Consider the following 20,428-nt stretch of genomic DNA (forward strand, 5'->3'; position numbering starts at 1 on the left):
CAGGAGATAATTACCACATGATACCGTACATGACATCACCGGAGATAATTACCACATGATACCGTACATGTATGACATCACCGGAGATAATTACCACATGATACCGTACATGTATGACATCACCGGAGATAATTACCACATGATACCGTACATGACATCACCAGGAGATAATTACCACATGATACCGTACATGACATCACCAGGAGATAATTACCATATGATACCGTACATGTCATCACCAGGAGATACTTACCACATGATACCGTACATGACATCACCAGGAGATAATTACCACATGATACCGTACATGTCATCACCAGGAGATAATTACCACATGATACCGTACATGACATCACCGGAGATAATTACCACATGATACCGTACATGTCATCACCAGGAGATAATTACCACATGATACCGTACATGTCATCACCGGAGATAATTACCACATGATACCGTACATGACATCACCAGGAGATAATTACCACATGATACCGTACATGACATCACCAGGAGATAATTACCACATGATACCGTACATGACATCACCGGAGATAATTACCACATGATACCGTACATGTCATCACCAGGAGATAATTACCACATGATACTGTACATGACATCACAGGAGATAATTACCACATGATACCGTACATGACATCACAGGAGATAATTACCACATGATACCGTACATGACATCACCAGGAGATACTTACCACATGATACCGTACATGACATCACAGGAGATAATTACCACATGATACCGTACATGACATCACAGGAGATAATTACCACATGATACCGTACATGACATCACCAGGAGATAATTACCACATGATACCGTACATGTCATCACCAGGAGATACTTACCATATGATACCGTACATGTCATCACCAGGATATAATTACCACATGATACCGTACATGTCATCACCAGGAGATAATTACCACATGATACCGTACATGTCATCACCAGGAGATAATTACCACATGATACCGTACATGACATCACCAGGAGATACTTACCACATGATACCGTACATGACATCACCAGGAGATAATTACCACATGATACCGTACATGACATCACCAGGAGATAATTACCACATGATACCGTACATGTCATCACCAGGAGATAATTACCACATGATACCGTACATGTCATCACCAGGAGATAATTACCACATGATACCGTACATGTCATCACCAGGAGATAATTACCACATGATACCGTACATGACATCACCGGAGATAATTACCACATGATACCGTACATGACATCACAGGAGATAATTACCACATGATACCATACATGACATCACCAGGAGATAATTACCACATGATACCGTACATGTCATCACCGGGAGATAATTACCACATGATACCGTACATATCATCACCAGGAGATACTTACCATATGATACCGTACATGTCATCACCAGGAGATAATTACCACATGATACCGTACATGTCATCACCAGGAGATACTTACCATATGATACCGTACATGTCATCACCAGGATATAATTACCACATGATACCGTACATGTCATCACCAGGAGATAATTACCACATGATACCGTACATGTCATCACCAGGAGATAATTACCACATGATACCGTACATGTCATCACCAGGAGATAATTCCCACATGATACCGTACATGTCATCACCAGGAGATACTTACCATATGATACCGTACATGACATCACCGGAGATAATTACCACATGATACCGTACATGTCATCACCAGGAGATAATTACCACATGATACCGTACATGACATCACCGGAGATAATTACCACATGATACCGTACATGTCATCACCAGGAGATAATTACCACATGATACCGTACATGTCATCACCATGAGATAATTACCACATGATACCGTACATGACATCACCAGGAGATAATTACCACATGATACCGTACATGACATCACCGGAGATAATTACCACATAATACCGTACATGACCTCACCAGTAGATAATTACCACATGATACCGTACATGTCATCACCGGAGATAATTACCACATGATACCGTACATGACATCACCAGGAGATAATTACCACATGATACCGTACATGACATCACCAGGAGATAATTACCACATGATACCGTACATGACATCACAGGAGATAATTACCACATGATACCGTACATGTCATCACCGGAGATAATTACCACATGATACCGTACATGTCATCACCAGGAGATAATTACCACATGATCCCCTACATGTCATTACCAGGATATAATTACCACATGATACCGTACATGTCATCACCAGGAGATAATTACCACATGATACCGTACATTACATCACCAGGAGATAATTACCACATGATACCGTACATGACATCACCGGAGCTAATTACCACATGATACCGTACATTTTATCACCAGGATATAATTACCACATGATACCGTACATGTCATCACCAGGAGATAATTACCACATGATACCGTACATGACATCACCAGGAGATAATTACCACATGATACCGTACATGACATCACCGGAGATAATTACCACATGATACCGTACATGTCATCACCAGGATATAATTACCACATGATACCGTACATGTCATCACCAGGATATAATTACCACATTATACTGTACATGACATCACCAGGAGATAATTACCACATGATACCGTACATGTATGACATCACCAGGAGATAATTACCACATGATACCGTACATGTCATCACAGGAGATAATTACCACATGATACCGTACATGTCATCACCAGGAGATAATTACCACATGATACCGTACATGACATCACCAGGAGATAATTACCACATGATACCGTACATGTCATCACCAGGATATAATTACCACATGATACCGTACATGTCATCACCAGGAGATAATTACCACATGATACCGTACATGTCATCACCAGGAGATAATTACCACATGATACCGTACATGACATCACCAGGAGATAATTACCACATGATACCGTACATGTCATCACCAGGAGATAATTACCACATGATACCGTACATGTCATCACCAGGAGATAATTACCACATGATACCGTACATGACATCACCGGAGATACTTACCACATGATACCGTACATGACATCACCAGGAGATAATTACCACATGATACCGTACATGACATCACCAGGAGATAATTACCACATGATACCGTACATGACATCACCAGGAGATAATTACCACATGATACTGTACATGTCATCACCAGGAGATAATTACCACATGATACCGTACATGTCATCACCAGGAGATAATTACCACATGATACCGTACATGTCATCACCAGGAGATAATTACCACATGATACCGTACATGACATCACCAGAGATAATTACCACATGATACCACATGATACCGTACATGACATCACCAGGAGATAATTACCACATGATACCGTACATGTCATCACCAGAGATTATTACCACATGATACCGTACATGTCATCACCAGGAGATAATTACCACATGATACCGTACATGTCATCACCAGGAGATAATTACCACATGATACCATACATGACATCACCGGAGATAATTACCACATGATACCGTACATGACATCACCAGGAGATAATTACCACATGATACCCGTACATGACCTCACCAGGAGATAATTACCACATGATACCGTACATGTCATCACCAGGAGATAATTACCACATGATACCGTACATGTCATCACCAGGAGATAATTACCACATGATACTGTACATGTCATCACCAGGAGATAATTACCACATGATACTGTACATGTCATCACCAGGAGATAATTACCACATGATACCGTACATGACATCACAGGAGATAATTACCACATGATACCGTACATGACATCACCAGGAGATAATTACCACATGATACTGTACATGTCATCACCAGGAGATAATTACCACATGATACCGTACATGTCATCACCAGGAGATAATTACCACATGATACCGTACATGTCATCACCAGGAGATAATTACCACATGATACCGTACATGTCATCACCAGGAGATAATTACCACATGATACCGTACATGACATCACCAGAGATAATTACCACATGATACCGTACATGACATCACCAGGAGATAATTACCACATGATACCGTACATGACATCACCAGGAGATAATTACCACATGATACCGTACATGACATCACCAGGAGATAATTACCACATGATACCGTACATGTCATCACCAGAGATTATTACCACATGATACCGTACATGTCATCACCAGGAGATAATTACCACATGATACCGTACATGTCATCACCAGGAGATAATTACCACATGATACCATACATGACATCACCGGAGATAATTACCACATGATACCGTACATGACATCACCAGGAGATAATTACCACATGATACCCGTACATGACCTCACCAGGAGATAATTACCACATGATACCGTACATGTCATCACCAGGAGATAATTACCACATGATACCGTACATGTCATCACCAGGAGATAATTACCACATGATACCGTACATGACATCACCAGGAGATAATTACCACATGATACCGTACATGACATCACCAGAGATAATTACCACATGATACCGTACATGACATCACCAGGAGATAATTACCACATGATACCGTACATGTCATCACCAGGAGATAATTACCACATGATACCGTACATGTCATCACCAGGAGATAATTACCACATGATACCGTACATGACATCACCGGAGATAATTACCACATGATACCGTACATGACATCACCAGGAGATAATTACCACATGATACCGTACATGTCATCACCAGGAGATAATTACCACATGATACCGTACATGACATCACCGGAGATAATTACCACATGATACCGTACATGTCATCACCAGGAGATAATTACCACATGATACCGTACATGTCATCACCAGGAGATAATTACCACATGATACTGTACATGTCATCACCAGGAGATAATTACCACATGATACCGTACATGACATCACCGGAGATAATTACCACATGATACCGTACATGACATCACCAGGAGATAATTACCACATGATACCGTACATGACATCACCAGGAGATAATTACCACATGATACCGTACATGTCATCACCAGGAGATAATTACCACATGATACCGTACATGTCATCACCAGGAGATAATTACCACATGATACCGTACATGTCATCACCAGGAGATAATTACCACATGATACCGTACATGTCATCACCAGGAGATAATTACCACATGATACCGTACATGTCATCACCAGGATATAATTACCACATGATACCGTACATGTCATCACCAGGAGATAATTACCACATGATACCGTACATGACATCACCAGGAGATAATTACCACATGATACCGTACATGACATCACCAGAGATAATTACCACATGATACCGTACATGACATCACCAGGAGATAATTACCACATGATACCGTACATGTCATCACCAGGAGATAATTACCACATGATACCGTACATGACATCACCGGAGATAATTACCACATGATACCGTACATGTCATCACCAGGAGATAATTACCACATGATACCGTACATGACATCACCAGGATATAATTACCACATGATACCGTATATGACATCACCAGGAAATAATTACCACATGATACCGTACATGTCATCACCAGGAGATAATTACCACATGATACCGTACATGTCATCACCAGGAGATAATTACCACATGATACCGTACATGACATCACAGGAGATAATTACCACATGATACCGTACATGACATCACAGGAGATAATTACCACATGATACCGTACATGACATCACCGGAGATACTTACCACATGATACCGTACATGACATCACCAGGAGATAATTACCACATGATACCGTACATGTCATCACCGGGAGATAATTACCACATGATACCGTACATGTCATCACCGGAGCGGAGATAATTACCACATGATACCGTACATGTCATCACCAGGAGATAATTACCACATGATACCGTACATGACATCACCAGGATATAATTACCACATGATACCGTATATGACATCACCAGGAAATAATTACCACATGATACCGTACATGTCATCACCAGGAGATAATTACCACATGATACCGTACATGTCATCACCAGGAGATAATTACCACATGATACCGTACATGACATCACAGGAGATAATTACCACATGATACCGTACATGACATCACAGGAGATAATTACCACATGATACCGTACATGTCATCACCGGAGATAATTACCACATGATACCGTACATGACATCACCAGGAGATAATTACCACATGATACCGTACATGTCATCACCAGGAGATAATTACCACATGATACCGTACATGACATCACCAGGAGATAATTACCACATGATACCGTACATGACATCACCAGGAGATAATTACCACATGATACCGTACATGACATCACCAGGAGATAATTACCACATGATACCGTACATGTCATCACCAGGAGATAATTACCACATGATACCGTACATGTCATCACCAGGAGATAATTACCACATGATACCGTACATGTATGACATCACCAGAGATAATTACCACATGATACCGTACATGTCATCACCAGGAGATAATTACCACATGATACCGTACATGTCATCACCAGGAGATAATTACCACATGATACCGTACATGACATCACAGGAGATAATTACCACATGATACCGTACATGTCATCACCAGGAGATAATTACCACATGATACCGTACATGACATCACCGGAGATAATTACCACATGATACTGTACATGTCATCACCAGGAGATAATTACCACATGATACCGTACATGACATCACCGGAGATAATTACCACATGATACCGTACATGTCATCACCAGGAGATAATTACCACATGATACCGTACATGACATCACCGGAGATAATTACCACATGATACCGTACATGTCATCACCAGGAGATAATTACCACATGATACCGTACATGTATGACATCACCGGAGATAATTACCACATGATACCGTACATGACATCACCAGGAGATAATTACCACATGATACCGTACATGACATCACCAGGAGATAATTACCACATGATACCGTACATGACATCACCAGGAGATAATTACCACATGATACCGTACATGTCATCACCAGGAGATAATTACCACATGATACCGTACATGTATGACATCACCAGAGATAATTACCACATGATACCGTACATGTCATCACCAGGAGATAATTACCACATGATACCGTACATGACATCACAGGAGATAATTACCACATGATACCGTACATGTCATCACCAGGAGATAATTACCACATGATACCGTACATGACATCACCGGAGATAATTACCACATGATACTGTACATGTCATCACCAGGAGATAATTACCACATGATACCGTACATGACATCACCGGAGATAATTACCACATGATACTGTACATGACATCACCAGGAGATAATTACCACATGATACCGTACATGTCATCACCAGGAGATAATTACCACATGATACCGTACATGTCATCACCAGGAGATAATTACCACATGATACCGTACATGACATCACCGGAGATAATTACCACATGATACCGTACATGTATGACATCACCGGAGATAATTACCACATGATACCGTACATGACATCACCAGGAGATAATTACCACATGATACCGTACATGACATCACCAGGAGATAATTACCATATGATACCGTACATGACATCACCAGGAGATACTTACCACATGATACCGTACATGACATCACCAGGAGATAATTACCACATGATACCGTACATGTCATCACCAGGAGATAATTACCACATGATACCGTACATGACATCACCGGAGATAATTACCACATGATACCGTACATGTCATCACCAGGAGATAATTACCACATGATACCGTACATGTCATCACCGGAGATAATTACCACATGATACCGTACATGACATCACCAGGAGATAATTACCACATGATACCGTACATGACATCACCAGGAGATAATTACCACATGATACCGTACATGACATCACCGGAGATAATTACCACATGATACCGTACATGTCATCACCAGGAGATAATTACCACATGATACTGTACATGACATCACAGGAGATAATTACCACATGATACCGTACATGACATCACCAGGAGATACTTACCACATGATACCGTACATGACATCACAGGAGATAATTACCACATGATACCGTACATGACATCACAGGAGATAATTACCACATGATACCGTACATGACATCACCAGGAGATAATTACCACATGATACCGTACATGTCATCACCAGGAGATACTTACCATATGATACCGTACATGTCATCACCAGGATATAATTACCACATGATACCGTACATGTCATCACCAGGAGATAATTACCACATGATACCGTACATGTCATCACCAGGAGATAATTACCACATGATACCGTACATGACATCACCAGGAGATACTTACCACATGATACCGTACATGACATCACCAGGAGATAATTACCACATGATACCGTACATGACATCACCAGGAGATAATTACCACATGATACCGTACATGTCATCACCAGGAGATAATTACCACATGATACCGTACATGTCATCACCAGGAGATAATTACCACATGATACCGTACATGTCATCACCAGGAGATAATTACCACATGATACCGTACATGACATCACAGGAGATAATTACCACATGATACCGTACATGACATCACAGGAGATAATTGCCACATGATACCGTACATGACATCACCAGGAGATAATTACCACATGATACCGTACATGTCATCACCGGGAGATAATTACCACATGATACCGTACATATCATCACCGGGAGATACTTACCATATGATACCGTACATGTCATCACCAGGATATAATTACCACATGATACCGTACATGTCATCACCAGGAGATAATTACCACATGATACCGTACATGTCATCACCAGGAGATACTTACCATATGATACCGTACATGTCATCACCAGGATATAATTACCACATGATACCGTACATGTCATCACCAGGAGATAATTACCACATGATACCGTACATGTCATCACCAGGAGATAATTACCACATGATACAGTACATGACATCACCAGGAGATAATTACCACATGATACCGTACATGTCATCACCAGGAGATAATTACCACATGATACCGTACATGTCATCACCAGGAGATACTTACCATATGATACCGTACATGACATCACCGGAGATAATTACCACATGATACTGTACATGTCATCACCAGGAGATAATTACCACATGATACCGTACATGACATCACCGGAGATAATTACCACATGATACCGTACATGTCATCACCAGGAGATAATTACCACATGATACCGTACATGTCATCACCATGAGATAATTACCACATGATACCGTACATGACATCACCAGGAGATAATTACCACATGATACCGTACATGACATCACCGGAGATAATTACCACATAATACCGTACATGACCTCACCAGTAGATAATTACCACATGATACCGTACATGTCATCACCGGAGATAATTACCACATGATACCGTACATGACATCACCAGGAGATAATTACCACATGATACCGTACATGACATCACCAGGAGATAATTACCACATGATACCGTACATGACATCACAGGAGATAATTACCACATGATACCGTACATGTCATCACCGGAGATAATTACCACATGATACCGTACATGTCATCACCAGGAGATAATTACCACATGATACCGTACATGTCATCACCAGGATATAATTACCACATGATACCGTACATGTCATCACCAGGAGATAATTACCACATGATACCGTACATGACATCACCAGGAGATAATTACCACATGATACCGTACATGACATCACCGGAGATAATTACCACATGATACCGTACATGTCATCACCAGGATATAATTACCACATGATACCGTACATGTCATCACCAGGAGATAATTACCACATGATACCGTACATGACATCACCAGGAGATAATTACCACATGATACCGTACATGACATCACCGGAGATAATTACCACATGATACCGTACATGTCATCACCAGGATATAATTACCACATGATACTGTACATGACATCACCAGGAGATAATTACCACATGATACCGTACATGTATGACATCACCAGGAGATAATTACCACATGATACCGTACATGTCATCACAGGAGATAATTACCACATGATACCGTACATGTCATCACCAGGAGATAATTACCACATGATACCGTACATGTCATCACCAGGAGATAATTACCACATGATACCGTACATTACATCACCAGGAGATAATTACCACATGATACCGTACATGACATCACCAGAAGATAATTACCACATGATACCGTACATGTCATCACCAGGAGATAATTACCACATGATACCGTACATGACATCACAGGAGATAATTACCACATGATACCGTAGATGACATCACCAGGAGATAATTACCACATGATACCGTACATGACATCACCGGGAGATAATTACCACATGATACCGTACATGTCATCACAGGAGATAATTACCACATGATACCGTACATGACATCACCAGGAGATAATTACCACATGATACCGTACATGACATCACCAGGAGATAATTACCACATGATACCGTACATGACATCACCAGGAGATAATTACCACATGATACCGTACATGTCATCACCAGGAGATAATTACCACATGATACCGTACATGACATCACCAGGATATAATTACCACATGATACTGTGCATGTCATCACCAGGAGATAATTACCACATGATACCGTACATGTCATCACCAGGATATAATTACCACATGATAGCGTACATGACATCACCAGGAGATAATTACCACATGATACCGTACATGACATCACCAGGAGATAATTACCACATGATACCGTACATGACATCACCAGGATATAATTACCACATGATACTGTGCATGTCATCACCAGGATATAATTACCACATGATACCGTACATGTCATCACCAGGAGATAATTACCACATGATACCGTACATGACATCACCAGGATATTATTACCACATGATACTGTGCATGTCATCACCAGGAGATAATTACCACATGATACCGTACATGACATCACCGGAGATAATTACCACATGATACCGTACATGTATGACATCACCGGAGATAATTACCACATGATACCGTACATGACATCACCAGGAGATAATTACCACATGATACCGTACATGACATCACCAGGAGATAATTACCATATGATACCGTACATGTCATCACCAGGAGATAATTACCACATGATACCGTACATGACATCACCAGGAGATACTTACCACATGATACCGTACATGACATCACCAGGAGATAATTACCACATGATACCGTACATGTCATCACCAGGAGATAATTACCACATGATACCGTACATGACATCACCGGAGATAATTACCACATGATACCGTACATGTCATCACCAGGAGATAATTACCACATGATACCGTACATGTCATCACCGGAGATAATTACCACATGATACCGTACATGACATCACCAGGAGATAATTACCACATGATACCGTACATGACATCACCAGGAGATAATTACCACATGATACCGTACATGACATCACCGGAGATAATTACCACATGATACCGTACATGTCATCACCAGGAGATAATTACCACATGATACTGTACATGACATCACAGGAGATAATTACCACATGATACCGTACATGACATCACCAGGAGATACTTACCACATGATACCGTACATGACATCACAGGAGATAATTACCACATGATACCGTACATGACATCACAGGAGATAATTACCACATGATACCGTACATGACATCACCAGGAGATAATTACCACATGATACCGTACATGTCATCACCAGGAGATACTTACCATATGATACCGTACATGTCATCACCAGGATATAATTACCACATGATACCGTACATGTCATCACCAGGAGATAATTACCACATGATACCGTACATGTCATCACCAGGAGATAATTACCACATGATACCGTACATGACATCACCAGGAGATACTTACCACATGATACCGTACATGACATCACCAGGAGATAATTACCACATGATACCGTACATGACATCACCAGGAGATAATTACCACATGATACCGTACATGTCATCACCAGGAGATAATTACCACATGATACCGTACATGTCATCACCAGGAGATAATTACCACATGATACCGTACATGTCATCACCAGGAGATAATTACCACATGATACCGTACATGACATCACAGGAGATAATTACCACATGATACCGTACATGACATCACAGGAGATAATTGCCACATGATACCGTACATGACATCACCAGGAGATAATTACCACATGATACCGTACATGTCATCACCGGGAGATAATTACCACATGATACCGTACATATCATCACCGGGAGATACTTACCATATGATACCGTACATGTCATCACCAGGATATAATTACCACATGATACCGTACATGTCATCACCAGGAGATAATTACCACATGATACCGTACATGTCATCACCAGGAGATACTTACCATATGATACCGTACATGTCATCACCAGGATATAATTACCACATGATACCGTACATGTCATCACCAGGAGATAATTACCACATGATACCGTACATGTCATCACCAGGAGATAATTACCACATGATACAGTACATGACATCACCAGGAGATAATTACCACATGATACCGTACATGTCATCACCAGGAGATAATTACCACATGATACCGTACATGTCATCACCAGGAGATACTTACCATATGATACCGTACATGACATCACCGGAGATAATTACCACATGATACTGTACATGTCATCACCAGGAGATAATTACCACATGATACCGTACATGACATCACCGGAGATAATTACCACATGATACCGTACATGTCATCACCAGGAGATAATTACCACATGATACCGTACATGTCATCACCATGAGATAATTACCACATGATACCGTACATGACATCACCAGGAGATAATTACCACATGATACCGTACATGACATCACCGGAGATAATTACCACATAATACCGTACATGACCTCACCAGTAGATAATTACCACATGATACCGTACATGTCATCACCGGAGATAATTACCACATGATACCGTACATGACATCACCAGGAGATAATTTCCACATGATACCGTACATGACATCACCAGGAGATAATTACCACATGATACCGTACATGACATCACAGGAGATAATTACCACATGATACCGTACATGTCATCACCGGAGATAATTACCACATGATACCGTACATGTCATCACCAGGAGATAATTACCACATGATACCGTACATGTCATCACCAGGATATAATTACCACATGATACCGTACATGTCATCACCAGGAGATAATTACCACATGATACCGTACATGACATCACCAGGAGATAATTACCACATGATACCGTACATGACATCACCGGAGATAATTACCACATGATACCGTACATGTCATCACCAGGATATAATTACTACATGATACCGTACATGTCATCACCAGGAGATAATTACCACATGATACCGTACATGACATCACCAGGAGATAATTACCACATGATACCGTACATGACATCACCGGAGATAATTACCACATGATACCGTACATGTCATCACCAGGATATAATTACCACATGATACTGTACATGACATCACCAGGAGATAATTACCACATGATACCGTACATGTATGACATCACCAGGAGATAATTACCACATGATACCGTACATGTCATCACAGGAGATAATTACCACATGATACCGTACATGTCATCACCAGGAGATAATTACCACATGATACCGTACATGTCATCACCAGGAGATAATTACCACATGATACCGTACATTACATCACCAGGAGATAATTACCACATGATACCGTACATGACATCACCAGAAGATAATTACCACATGATACCGTACATGTCATCACCAGGAGATAATTACCACATGATACCGTACATGACATCACAGGAGATAATTACCACATGATACCGTACATGACATCACCAGGAGATAATTACCACATGATACCGTACATGACATCACCGGGAGATAATTACCACATGATACCGTACATGTCATCACAGGAGATAATTACCACATGATACCGTACATGACATCACCAGGAGATAATTACCACATGATACCGTACATGACATCACCAGGAGATAATTACCACATGATACCGTACATGACATCACCAGGAGATAATTACCACATGATACCGTACATGTCATCACCAGGATATAATTACCACATGATACCGTACATGACATCACCAGGATATAATTACCACATGATACTGTGCATGTCATCACCAGGAGATAATTACCACATGATACCGTACATGTCATCACCAGGATATAATTACCACATGATAGCGTACATGACATCACCAGGAGATAATTACCACATGATACCGTACATGACATCACCAGGAGATAATTACCACATGATACCGTACATGACATCACCAGGAGATAATTACCACATGATACCGTACATGTCATCACCAGGAGATAATTACCACATGATACCGTACATGACATCACCGGAGATAATTACCACATGATACCGTACATGTCATCACCAGGAGATAATTACCACATGATACCGTACATGTCATCACAGGAGATAATTACCACATGATACCGTACATGTCATCACCAGGAGATAATTACCACATGATACCGTACATGACATCACCAGGATATAATTACCACATGATACTGTGCATGTCATCACCAGGAGATAATTACCACATGATACCGTACATGTCATCACCAGGAGATAATTACCACATGATACCGTACATGACATCACCAGGATATTATTACCACATGATACTGTGCATGTCATCACCAGGAGATAATTACCACATGATACCGTACATGTCATCACCAGGAGATAATTACCACATGATACCGTACATGTCATCACCGGGAGATAATTACCACATGATACCGTACATGACATCACCAGGAGATAATTACCACATGATACCGTACATGACATCACCAGGAGATAATTACCACATGATACCGTACATGTCATCACCAGGAGATAATTACCACATGATACCATACATGTCATCACCAGGAGATAATTACCACATGATACCGTACATGTCATCACCAGGAGATAATTACCACATGATACCGTACATGACATCACCAGGAGGTACTTACCACATGATACCGTACATGTCATCACCAGGAGATAATTACCACATGATACCGTACATGTCATCACCAGGAGATAATTACCACATGATACCGTACATGTCATCACCAGGAGATAATTACCACATGATACCGTACATGTCATCACCAGGAGATAATTACCACATGATACCGTACATGTCATCACCAGGAGATAATTACCACATGATATACCGTACATGTCATCACCGGAGATAATTACCACATGATACCGTACATGACATCACCGGAGATAATTACCACATGATACCGTACATGTCATCACCAGGAGATAATTACCACATGATACCGTACATGACATCACCAGGAGATAATTACCACATGATACCGTACATGTCATCACCAGGAGATAATTACCACATGATACCGTACATGACATCACCGGGAGATAATTACCACATGATACCGTACATGTCATCACAGGAGATAATTACCACATGATACCATACATGACATCACCAGGAGATAATTACCACATGATACCGTACATTACATCACCAGGAGATAATTACCACATGATACCGTACATGACATCACCAGGAGATAATTACCACATGATATCGTACATGACCTCACCGGAGATAATTACCACATGATACCGTACATGACATCACCCGGAGATAATTACCACATGATACCGTACATGTCATCACCAGGAGATAATTACCACATGATACCGTACATGACATCACCAGGAGATAATTACCACATGATACCGTACATGTCATCACCAGGAGATAATTACCACATGATACTGTACATGACATCACAGGAGATAATTACCACATGATACCGTACATGTCATCACCAGGAGATAATTACCACATGATACCGTACATGTCATCACCAGGATATAATTACCACATGATACCGTACATGACATCACCAGGAGATAATTACCACATGATACCGTACATGACATCACCAGGAGATAATTACCACATGATACCGTACATGACATCACCAGGAGATAATTACCACATGATACCGTACATGTCATCACCAGGAGATAATTACCACATGATACCGTACATGTCATCACCAGGAGATAATTACCACATGATATACCGTACATGTCATCACCAGGAGATAATTACCACATGATACCGTACATGTCATCACCAGGAGATAATTACCACATGATACCGTACATGTCATCACCAGGAGATACTTACCACATGATACCGTACATGACATCACCAGGAGATAATTACCACATGATACCGTACATGACATCACAGGAGATAATTACCACATGATACCGTACATGACATCACCAGGAGATAATTACCACATGATACCGTACATGTATGACATCACCAGGAGATAATTGGTCCATATCTAGAATAGACCACACCATAAAGTAACATCTATAGACATGGATAACCAGAAGTAACATGATCGAGGCCTCGACGTGTGTCCTTCGTCAGGGTCCCACAGCGCTACACGGCTCTAGTTGCAGAGATCAGACAAAGCATGGAAGGAGACTGCGGCTGTCTATATATGATGTCCGCTGTCCCGCATAACAGCATGGCGTTACAAACGTACCATCACATAGTGGTATACTGACGGGGGGGGGGGCTTTTTTTAGGTGGCTGTCACTGTTAGGCAATGTTCACATGGGTCGGATACACTGCGGAAAAGTCTGCGGCTTATCCGATGCAGAATCCGCAGGGAATTCCGTCCAAAAGTTTTCACCAAATTGGGTTTTAATTTGCTGCAGATTTTAGGCCAGAATGGCGGCTGCAGAAAGCAGAGGCAAAAAGAAAGCTCCAGGCTCCCGTGTCATTAACCTAGCGATGCGCCCCTGCTCCATACATGTGGTGTCTGTGCTGCCGGCCCCGTGTAATGATGCCGCGTCCCGTGTAACCGCTCCAGCATCACCGGGAAGGCAGCGCCGTCCCGGGAACGCCGAGCCGCTGCCATGGACAAGAATCGGCTCTTTTTTCCCCCTTGTGATTTTTGCTGTGGATTCTAAACTTTTCCACTCAGAAGGACGCAATTTTTTGCGGATTTTCACTTCCCCATAAAAGTCTTTAGCAAAATCCGATTCCACTTCATAACTTGACAGTCTGCCGAATTTTAAATCTTTTTCTCTGCAGTTTTTTTCCCGCGGCGTGTGGATGACATTTGTTATTACGCCGCCAATTTTCCGTCTGCAAATCCGAACGGATAATTTACAGCAAATCTGCCTTCTGCGTTTTATAATGCGTTATTTTTTTTACATGATTTTTTGGTGGTTGTTTTTTTATAGATTTTTTTTTACGGCATTTTTGAAGTTATATAGAAGCAAAAACAGAACTTTACGGAGAAAAACCCTGAGCTCGCCTGAGCATCCTGCTTTTTGGTAAAAACTCCACTAACCCCTAACATGCCACAAATCAAGACGCTGTGTGATGTATGTGACATTTTCAGATTTCACTGTAGGATTGGCGGTCGCATGGAGTTAAATGTCAGCCACAAATGCGGTCGCCATGTAGCTACAACCAAAAAAACTTATGCAGGTCAAGTCAAAAATGTTGGCCACCCCTTTATTCATTCAGCGGGCGGTTTGTATAAATGTCTGTATATATTTGTCCTTATTAATATAATCTTGTGCTTCTAGGATGCCGTCCTGTATCGTTAAAGGCTGCACGTATTCCTGGAAGAAGAAAGATCCCGATATTATCATTCATGCCTTTCCCAAGGACCTGGAAAGCATCAAAAAATGGCTCGTTCAAACACAACAAGATTTTGGTGACATTGAAGAATTTAGTCGAAAAATTCTGGAGGGTACAAAAGGGGCATACCGTGTCTGTTCAAGACACTTCACAGCCGATAGCTATGAAACAAGAGGCTTCATGACCGTCCTGAGGAAGGAGGCCATCCCAACCATATTTCCTGAGATTGCAATAAACACGGCTCGCTGCAAGAAGGCAAAAGTGCCAGCAAAAAGAATGAAAATAGATTCGTCCTTTTCTAATTTTGGAGGTGCCCCTCGGGTCGGGTATCAACCTTCCGCCACTGCTTGGCATTCCGCGTCTCAACATAGCATTATTTCACCCGCAGCCAGTGGTGACATGTGTGTTAAAGACCTGTACATGTTTACAGCAGGGGGACGTTTGGAGATCCATCGGGACCAAAGTCGTTCCTCGTACTCCAAACACGGGAATTTCGGGGGACAAAGTATCACAGAAGAGATGAGAAGGAAGACCTATGGCCCAAGAGTTACATGCACTGTAGGGACTGAGACTGGACTTTTTCCAGGACAGATTCATCAGTCTACAAATACTGAACCTTTTGTAGGATCTTCCAATAAAAAAGTTCAAGCCAACCGGAGAAAGAAACACTATAGTGTAGGGACGCAGTGCAATCCGGAGGACCTACGCGTTGAAGATGACCGTAAGCTCTATCCGTTTCGGATCTCTTTAAGAAACTTTGATGTCCTCATTTGGGCGGACCCTTTTAGAAGAAATGTCAGAGTTGATCAAAAACCCCTTGATCTAGTTTAAGCAACTTCTCAAATGTAATGTGGGAAACTAAGATCAGCTACTTCTTGGCACTATTACTGAAAAGGAGCCATAACAGGGGCAATAGAGGGAGCGAAGACCTATCCAGTGATGGAGTCATTCTACTTGTCCTCCATTGGCACGGGTGTCCGTATTCTAGGATAAGTGGACCCCTGACCATCACACCCATGAGAGCTTATTGGATGTCCCATATGAAGTTGGGAGCCCTTTTACAGTCTCCACTCCTTTTGGTTATTTCGGAGTGTCTGTGGGAATTTGTGACATTTGAAGGCCTCGTTTTGGTGAGAAGTTCCGGCTCGCAATCGTCGTTCCAATTCATCCCATAGTTGTTAGATGGGGTTGAGAAGTCGATTTGGAGCTGTAGGTCTGAAAAACGCAACTCATAGCAAAATTCTGTGAATGAGGTTTGAGGCACTATGATTTCTGTGCACGCTTCTAATTATCGGGTTCCTACACGATGCAACTGTGCCGACCTGGACAGCTTAGGCGTCCTATACTTGTTCCAGTGTTACCAAGAGAAGCACAAATGTATTCCAGCTGTTACTTCCTATGACGTTCGGTGCTGATCTTTCCTCTGTCATAAGAATAAGAATAAAAAAAAGCCAAGTGGGAAAAATGTTTTGAATTTTATTAGGGTTTTATTGTGTAAAAAATAAAATTGTGATACAGTTGGCATTGCTTTATTTGTTATAAAAGGGCAAATTCAGGGTTCCAGAAGGCAACTAAAGTGGTGGCGAATGTAATGGAGAAAAGTTATTTGGCTCCTGAATTTTCAGACTTGCTTCTTGCCATGACGCTGAGACTTCAGGGACGGCCTCGTCCGGGCAGAGCCAGTGTTTTCTCACTATTGATCTGTTGGATAGCCAAGCACTTGGATATTGTGTTGTAACTTCTTCCTATCTTGTGCATGTCGATCACTGTATCTTTATTGTTTTTAGAATGCTCTTTGGCCTTCATTTTCACAGCCTTCCTTTATATATATAATGTCACGATCCTGGCAGGACGTGTTGAATTTCTTTTTGGGTTAGCGCTGGCGGAGTCGTGGTGGAGAGTCTAACAAACCCCCTGGTCCTCACCAGGGACCACCACAAGGCTGTATGGACCTAGCTGCCAGGGTCGCGGCCATCTGATAGTCTTCTAAATGAGGCTTGTTATAGACAGACAGATGACTGTGTGAGGATTCAGTGCTAAATTGAGATCCAAGAGAATAGTCGAAGCAAAGTCCGGGTCACAGGCAGAGGTTCTGAAACAGTCACAAGCCAAGGTCAGGTACACGAATGGTCAACCACAGCTACAAGAACAAAAGTGCTGAATCCGAATGGGACCTAATACTCTGGCACCTGTTGGTGCTCAGAAAGAGGCTTTAATAGGCAGACTAATTAAATCGTGACAACAGAGGGCGCTCTTCTAAGTTACGGGGAACACTAGCGGGAGCTCTGGCATGCGGTACTGCACGTTATCATAAAGAGAGAGGGCACAGCCGTTAGGGAATACCGTTGCCATGAAGTGGTACTCGGTCTACAGTAACGTTTTGGGTGGTTGGTATGTGTCAAAGTACCTCATGAATGCCAGGACCCAGGGTTTCCCAGCAGGACATTCCCCAGAGCATCACACTGCGTCCGC

General features: G+C 41.6%; 1 long non-coding RNA gene across 1 annotated transcript in view; it reads left to right on the top strand.

Annotated features, from left to right (window-relative positions):
• The window catches only part of LOC142663556 (uncharacterized), a 41,041-nt gene extending 21,563 nt beyond the window's left edge, over positions 1-19,478 (top strand). Inside the window, exon 2 of the long non-coding RNA XR_012851106.1 lies at positions 17,902-19,478. This is a non-coding gene — a long non-coding RNA (uncharacterized LOC142663556). The remainder of the gene's footprint in view (positions 1-17,901) is intronic.
• Positions 19,479-20,428: the final 950 nt, after the last annotated feature.

Source organism: Rhinoderma darwinii, chromosome 11 (genome assembly GCF_050947455.1).
Source record: "Rhinoderma darwinii isolate aRhiDar2 chromosome 11, aRhiDar2.hap1, whole genome shotgun sequence".
NCBI lineage: Eukaryota > Metazoa > Chordata > Amphibia > Anura > Rhinodermatidae > Rhinoderma > Rhinoderma darwinii.